Source organism: Puntigrus tetrazona, chromosome 22, assembly GCF_018831695.1.
Source record: "Puntigrus tetrazona isolate hp1 chromosome 22, ASM1883169v1, whole genome shotgun sequence".
Lineage (NCBI taxonomy): Eukaryota > Metazoa > Chordata > Actinopteri > Cypriniformes > Cyprinidae > Puntigrus > Puntigrus tetrazona.
This window is the reverse complement of record NC_056720.1, coordinates 6,142,892-6,151,609: the sequence shown is the minus strand read 5'-3', so window position 1 is coordinate 6,151,609 and position 8,718 is coordinate 6,142,892. Positions and strand designations below refer to the sequence as shown.

The following is an 8,718-nucleotide window of genomic DNA, read 5'->3' as shown; positions in this document are numbered from 1 at the left end:
TAGCTGTCTGTCTACCTGTCTGTCTCTGTCTATATCTATATTTCCCTCTGTCTCTCTCCATCTACTTTATCTATACATCACTCTATCTGTCTATATCCATTTTTCCTCTATCTGTCTCTCTGTCTACTTCTGCATCTATATCTCTGTCTCTATCTACCTGTCTGTCTCTCTTTCTATATATGCATTTTCCTCTATCTGTCTCTCCGCCTCTGTCTCTCTTCTGTATTCTCTTTGTCTCTGTCTCACTCTGCCTATATCTCTATGTCTTCGTACATATCTGTATCTATTATACAAAAAACACACTATTAAAAACAGAATTGTGTGTGCATCATATCACGAGGGGCCTCCCAAAGGAAGCGGGTCCCTGACGGTTCTATGGGTCCCATACAGCGCTAGCTTTATATTCTTGTGGAGGGAAAGCTGGCTTAGGATCATCAGCAGACAGACATTACAGTTCAATAAACGTGCTGTCTCAGGTAACTGGCAGGTAAGAGCGTGATGCTTTGGGAAACAGTCACGGAACGCTTGCGAGTCACGGCGCCCTTCTGCCGGCGAGACCCATTTGATTCTCTCTCTCTCTCTCTCTCTCTCTCTCTCTCTCTCCGTTCGCTCCCTCGTCTCTGCCAGATCTGACGCTTCCTTTAATTCTCTCTCACGCTCGCTTGCCTCTCTCTCTTTATCAGATTCCTTCCCGCGCCTGTGTCTGCCGTCGCACCTATTAAAGACGCTCGGCAAATGGAATTCCTCAATATCGCACTCGGCGCCGCTTTGATGTGAAAGAGAGAGACAGAGGGGGGGGAGGGGGAGTCGCTGGCATGAAAAAAAGCTGCCAAATTGCGTGCTCGTTTTATCAAATGCGGGCTGATATTTGTCACCGAACGGCTAGGACTCCGCAGAGTATTTCAATTAACGCAGGGATGAAGCCGCTGCACACTCGTTTGCGGTTCTCCACATGATTTCTTCCCGTTTCAGCTCATGAAATATGCGTTCTCAAACTTATTTCCAAAATATAAAATAAGAACTACTTGTTGGAGCAGGTCGTGTTTGTAACATTTTTTATCCAAAACCAGGGTTTCTGTAGGAATTGAAAAGACTTCATTTGCCCTTCCCAAATTAGGCCTTGAAAGGTCTTAAATCAAAGCAGAAAGTCTTAACATAAAGTAATGGCATTAAATGTTGCATGCACTGACAAAAATGAATGGCTTTGTAAGTTTTTGTCTTGTTTTCGATCACATCCTTGAGTCAAGATACATTTACTTGAGTTGGAAATTGAATATACAAAGTCTTGTTTTTTGAGAAATCGAACAAAATTAAATGAATTTATGGATTAAACGAGAACAAATACCTGGGGTATGGAAACTTGTTTTCACTTTAAATTAAGTTGACTTTTCCGAGCCCACTGGCAGAAATTTGTGCCCATTGGCAGAAATGTTTGTACATCACAAATTCATTTCATTTTGTTAAATTTCTCAAAAAATGACCTTAATTTAAGAATCTTTATGCATTTGCACTGGGAAACAAGACAAAAATGCTAATGAAGAACAACACTTTTGTGCGGTGTGATCAAAAGGTGCAGTAATCGTTTCCATATTCTAGTTAAACATTTTTTTTCTGTGTTAAAGGCTAAATCCACCCCAGTTCTGTCATTATTTACTCACTAATGTTGTTCCAAATATGTAAGACCATCATTAATCTTTGGAACACGAATGAAGATATTTTTGATGAAATCGGAGAGATATCGGACCCTGCAGAAACAGTGACACAAATGATCCAGGTCCCGGTGTTCCAAAGACAAATGAAGATCTTACAGGTTTGGAACGACATGACAGTGATTAATTAATGGCACAATTATAATTTTGGGCTAAACTAACCCTTTAAATAAAAAAAAAAAAACAGAGATCGGTTAGAAGCTGACGAAAAGCCATAACATATATACCATAACAATAACTTCCAACTAACTATATAATCTAATAATAATAATTTAGATTTTACAATTGTTGTTATATCAATGTACACTTTATATTGTTAAAAAGCCCTGCATTGAATCAAACTCTGCTGTATTTTTGGCACAACTTCATTCGTGGCTTGACAAATTAACCACATGTCAACATCGGTAGGTCGCGTGACATGCCGTCATCCTTGAAAACCAGCAAATAAAACTTTGCGAGATAAAATATGACCTGAAGTAAATTCTCTCTCTGTCCTACACAAAACACCCTGACATTTGCATTGGCTGGTCTGCAGGGCACTGATGGCTGACGTGGGCACTGTTGCATTGGCAGGCTGGCACTGATAAGCTGGCATTCACTCAAGCACACTGATCTAATGCAGTAGGAAACGCTTAGTTCACTACCGAGACAGTTGTTTGTGGCGTATCGGTGTCTAAAAGCTTAGCGTGTTTGCATGCGTCTCAATACTCAGGTTTCTTATCCTAAAACACTTAAGTGAAGTCATTTTCTCGTGCATGAAATCTGAGAAATAGAAAAGAGAAAGTGCAACAAACAACACGATTATTATCACAGGAAATTACACATTTCTCGGCATTTCTGCGAGATGTGGAACTTTGCTGTGACCTGTGCATCGTTTTCTCTAGTCATTTTCGCTTTCCTCTAAGGCAGCACACTAAACTGAAATAATACATCGCAAGCAAGTTATTCGGAAAACTCAGTGGATTGCTCAATCAAATTTTGCACTGCAAATTTTGCAGCTAATGCCGCAATATTCTGTGAGAAATGATGGTCTACATTTATGATGTTGTGAGCGTACATAAACAAAACCTAGCAGTTGCTTTTACAATGCGTCTAAAACTTTTACATTTGGCTAATTTTTGGTTTACGAAACACGAATTGAAAAACAAAGATGACGAGAAACCCTTTGGAATATTTGGAAAAAATACAATGATGACAAAGTAATCAAAATGGCATATGTAGTAAATCTTTTATATGGTATAATTCATCTTTAAAAACATTAAAATGCCATTACATAACGCTATAACACTAGATGAGCCATTTAATGCTTGCATTTAAATAATTTCTCAAACAAAACTAAAACTAAATATTATGAAAATATTGTAGCTTCATTAAGATAATAACGAATCAAGGATAAATCAGTACAAAAATACAAAACTTGATCTGATCTCATGACAAAAATGTATATGTGGGAGATGTTTCACAAGACGAAATATGATTGCGCATCCTAGGTCCAATTTCATGCTAGCTGAGCCACTGAGCATGCAGCGAAACGTATAGAGCTGTTATTATAACCATCTATGAAAGTGATTAGAAGTGCTCGGTATTTCTTTTGGAAAATGCAGTGATATGTACTTACTCGTACGTATTTTGAATCTTGCAAAAATTCACACATTTTCGTCATGAGATCAAGTGAAAATTTACATGTAATCGTCTGGGTGATAATAGTTTTTGGGTGTCTCACCACTGTATTGCATTTCATAGTTAATTATGAAATCTTTATTAACCCTTTCACACGTGAGTTTAAGATGTTTTTTTCAGTCTAGCATTATTTAAGAATAGACAGATCACACGGTGTGATCGTAAGGGTTAATAAAATCACCCAATACTTAATTAACTATTAGTTGATAATGAAATCTAATACAACTACTCTACATAAAAAGTTGTCAAATAAAGCTTGCAAGTGCGCATTAAGCCCGCCGTTTGGGCCTTTTGAGCCATTGAATCTTTTCTGTGCGCGTAGTTTCTCAGTCAATCTTGAAGCGTTTAATTACGGCCAAGGAGAAGGAGGATTAACAGATAACTAGGGGAAAAACAACGGAACGAAAACGAGATTGATAGAGATTGAAAGGGCGGCCCATGCAGCGGGGACATCTGCCAGCCGAGTGACCTCTGCCATTTGTAATGATCAACCGTGGAAAACACACACACGGACACAAACGAGAGGATGGACGTGGCCAAAATTCAGGCTAAAAAAGACTTGGCAGAAAGTGAAAGAGAATGTGTGTGTGTGTGTGTGTGTGTGTGCGTGCGTGTGCCCGGCTTGCCAAGGTTGGCAGGGTCTTTGATTCGCTCTGACAGTCTTTGATGCCCTCCCAGTGCCCGCTGCACCTCTCTCTCTACACACACACACACACACACACACACACACTCACAAACCCTATGCGCCGGGATCAGACATAGCAGAACAAGGCTGACGTAACGCAGAGGAAAAGATGAGAGCGGGCCGCGAATGAGGCATGAAATGCAGAGGGGAAAAAAAGAGGAACGTTGTTGTCATCCTCCGTTAGCGGCCGTGCTGAGATTTTTTCCCTGGCACGCTTCCCACCGCGAGCCGCAGAACACGAGTCTGCTGAATGCGAAAACAGGAGCAAGATAGTGGAGAACACCAGCAGAGACTGAGCAGCCTGTTAACGGGAGACAGGTACAGACGTGTCCTGCCTCTCGCCGTCTCTTTCTCTCATTTCATCCAGCAGAGCTCCTGTTCTGAAGGTAATCCCAATCTGAACCGTCATACAAACGCTAACCCCCAAAATGTGCGAATATTTAGATTCAGAACCAAAACGGTCCTTTTCAAGTTTGAAAAATCTCCGGAGAACGCCTACCAGGTCCCTGCGGGAATATCTACTCGCACGTACACCTGAGCTCTTCACAAACAACACATCAATGTCTTCTCTGCACATGGGAATAACAACTCGAAGAAAATATGCGCAGGACATACAACAAGGTCATCCATGACGTCGACGTGCTTCGAGACGCTGCTTAAAATTTTTTTTTTTTCGGACAATCTCGACGTGAATTATTTAGAGGAATTCTGTGTTGTCTAGAAATGCTGTTTTTATTTCAATCAATTATTAATAGTTAGTCATATCTTCTTGAAATCACGGTTTTTAGAGCCACTGCATCCGAGTAAAATGTAAGCAGAGCCATACAAAAAGATTTTCATAGGGTCTGAAAAGTAAAAAAAGTGTATATAGTATATAGCATTGTCCAAACATACTTTTTCAAAAATATATATATATATATATATATATATATATATATATATATATATATATATATATATATATATATATATATATATATATTAGTTTTGAAAAAAGTATGTTTGGACAATGATTCAATGACTCACTCATAAAGACAGTTCATTAAGGAATTTTTCAATTAATCTGTTGAGTGAATAAATCAATAAATCACAATAAATAAATCAGCGCTTTGGATTAATCAGTTTAGTGAATAATTTGCTGATAAACTGTGTGTTTCCTGAATTAATCAGTGTTTTACCCCAATCAGTTAAACTGAAATCCACTTATGAAGACAGTCACTTGAACAAATAAGGGTTTTGAACAAATCCATTTAGTGAATCACTAGTGACTTAGTGATGATGGTCAACTGTTTGTTTCCTGAATGAATCAGTGTGTTTGATCAAATTGGTTTATAATTACTGAATCAAGTAATATACTCATAAAGACTCAGTTTCTGTGTTTTAAATAAAATACTTTAGTGAACCATTCAATAAGTCACTCATAAGTCACAGTCACCTTTTTTTAATGAGTTAGTGTTTTAAACAAATCAGTTGAGTAAATAAGTCAGATTCACTAATAAAGATGATTATTTGTTCAGCTGATTAATTAATTGGGGCATTTGAACAAACTGTTAGAATAATTCAATGACTCACTTATTAAGACCGTCAACTATTCATTTCACGAATTAATCAGTGTATTTGAACAAATTGGCTGAATGAATGATTCAATGACTCACTCATAAAGACTAATTTGCTCAATTTGTTTTAAAACAGTCAGCTTAGTGAATAATTCAACATATCACTTCAACAAATCAGTGTTCTGATCAAATCCATTAGTAAAACAACAGTGAATCACCCATGAAGATGGTTACTTGTTCGGTAACAATAAGTGCATTTGAACAAATCAATTCAGTGACTCACTTAATTTACTCCACTTGTTTAATTCCTAAATGGATCAGTTTTTAAAACAAATTGGTTTAGTCAATTATTCAACGCCTCATTCATAAAGACTCATTGCTCAGTGTTTTGATCAGTTTAGTAATTCATTCAATGACCCGACTCGTTCAAACAGACGCTTGTTTAATTCCTAAACAAATCAGAATTGATTAATTGAACCCACTCACTCTTGAATAAATCAGTGTATTTATGGGTTCATATGCATTCATTTAACCCATTTATTGATACATTTTATGATACATTCATAAAGACTCACTTGTCACCTACTTGCTTAGCAATGTAACCTTGAGAAAGACTTAATCCTACCAATCAACCAATAAGAAGATGCACGTTTCATCTTGACCTCTTAGAATTTTCGATCTGTCGTCTATTCTTTCCTCTCGTTCCTTCTCTTCTCTTCTCATCTCTCCCTCTCTCTCTCTCTGTCTCTTCTGCAGACAGTGCTTTGGGGAGCAGCAAAGATGACAGAACGCTCAAGAATGACTCACAGATGGAGAACGCACAGGAAGACGAGGGTTTGGAAAGGGAAAGCCAGCGAACAGCGTGAGCAGAGCAGCGCTGGAGCATGTGAGGGCAAGAAGGACTTCAACACACACACACACGCGTTAAGAGCATACCAGCGCTCTGTGTGTGCGTTAAGAGGGTTGGGTTTCTAAATGACAGATCATTATCATGCTAATTAAAGCATTTTGTAGCTGTGACTCGTGCAGCATTTGTGTGTGTGTGTGTGTCTAATTAAGGCCGGTTCATCAGCGCCCAGCTCATTTACACCGTGCTAGAGCGACACCCTGATTCAAGCACACGGACAGTAATGAAGCTACTAATTATTATAGCACTTTAACATATTTAGCCTTAACTGAGCCAACCCCGAACAGCTGAACCATCTCAACTGAACCCAACAAAGCTTTAGCATAACCTAGCACAGCTGAGCCACCCAAACACAATCCAACGCACGCAGGTAAACCCAGCAGAGCTAAACTACACCAAAACATTTCCTTTTATGGAGTACAGAAAGGCTTTCGTGAACAGAATGCAGCCAGCATGTCACGAGATTCGATTCATCCTTAAAATGCATGCATTTTATGACACGCTGAATAATTCACAATGTTCTGCATTCGATGAAGACCTGTCTAGGCTTTCACGTTTTTGTTAAATGTGTACATTTCGTTTACAACCAAAAAAATAAGATGCACTAGATACACTTTTAAAATGTGCACTTTCCTGATCGATATAAAACCAAATTATGATATTAACATTACATTCACATAATTAAAATAAATGGGAAAAAAAATATAAAAAATTTAAAAACAATGTATAATTTAATATAAATAAATTAATATCTATGATATTTTAATGTTTGGTCTAATTAAGCTCTTTCTTTACTAAAATGTAACAAAACACTAATATAAACAATATGAATATTTAGCATGTTCCTTAATACAAAGCAAATTAATATACTAATATAAATAATTGCAACATTAATATCAACAGATGATGTTAATATGAACATGAATGTAAAGTATACACATTAATAATTAGTAGTAATTAGTAGTTAGTAAATTAATACAAAGGTTTAATATACACTCGTGTAAAACAAATCCATATAAATTAATGCGTTTATTTCATAGTCCAAAATTCTGTTATTTTAGTTAAAGTAAAATAGATTAAAACTGTATTAAAGAATCTATAGATAGATAGATAGATAGATAGATAGATAGATAGATAGATATAGACCACCTGTTCCTCTGGTGACTGTATATTAACTGAACCTTTACCTCAGAGGATTTATTCTCATGACCCCCGTTGACTCAGTAATGTTGGAGACGGCACGGCCTTGGTTCGGTTCAATGAAGCGCTTCCTCGTGCTAATGCTAGAGGCTGGAGAGAGAGAGGTTTAATTAGCGACTTAGTATTGATCAGCGCTGAGGTTACCTTTGCTGACAGAGCACAGTTTGAGAGGCCGTGTGAGCGAGAGCTTGCGTAAGCCAGTACCAAGAATGTAATTAAGAAATTCAGAAACCACTGGGGTGCTGCTGGAAATTGGGATCCTTTGGTGCGCAGTGTGTGTGTGTGTGAGAGTGAGAGTGTGTCTCCTGAGTCTCCTGAGCCATTATGGCACTCATAATGATCTGTTGTCCTTATCAACCAAGACAAACGTACTGAGAAAAAAAATTGAGAAATAAAATATATGAGCATGATTACTATATATATCATATTAATCTGATATATACCGTGGTACTTTACTTGAAAAAATACCATGGTGTTACTGGTAATGCCATGGCACTATGCAACCAAAAAAAACAAAACAACAAAAAAAAAAACCTCCATGGTAAAAACAAGGTAAAAAAATGGAGTAATACCGTATAAAATACAGTAATACAGATTTATTGTAAATGTCTAAAAAATTTGCTAATACGATGTTAATTTTTTTAAACAACACAAGATAAATGTCTAATACATGGTAACACTGTGGGAAATGTCTGAAAAACATAATAATGTGACCATAAATGTCTGAAAAACGGTAATAAAAGGAAAAATCTACCATAATAAATGCAGTAATACCATATTAAATGTCTAAAAAAAGTGTTAATATCATATTCAATGTTTTTTTAAACATAACACTAACGTAAATGTCAAAAACATGGTAAGGCATTGGTAAATATCTGAAAAACACGGTAACACTACTGTAAATGTCCACAATTGCAATGTCAATGTCAAAAATGTGGTGCTATCACAATGTCTGCAAATTGTAAATGTCCAAAGACAGGA

The 8,718-nt window shown here is 37.1% G+C and overlaps 1 long non-coding RNA gene across 1 annotated transcript in view; it reads right to left on the bottom strand.

The window, feature by feature from the left end:
• LOC122327601 overlaps window positions 1-8,718 on the bottom strand; it is a 45,675-nt gene that overhangs the window by 9,114 nt on the left and 27,843 nt on the right. Inside the window, exon 3 of the long non-coding RNA XR_006247681.1 lies at window positions 7,725-7,827. This is a non-coding gene — a long non-coding RNA (uncharacterized LOC122327601). The remainder of the gene's footprint in view (window positions 1-7,724; window positions 7,828-8,718) is intronic.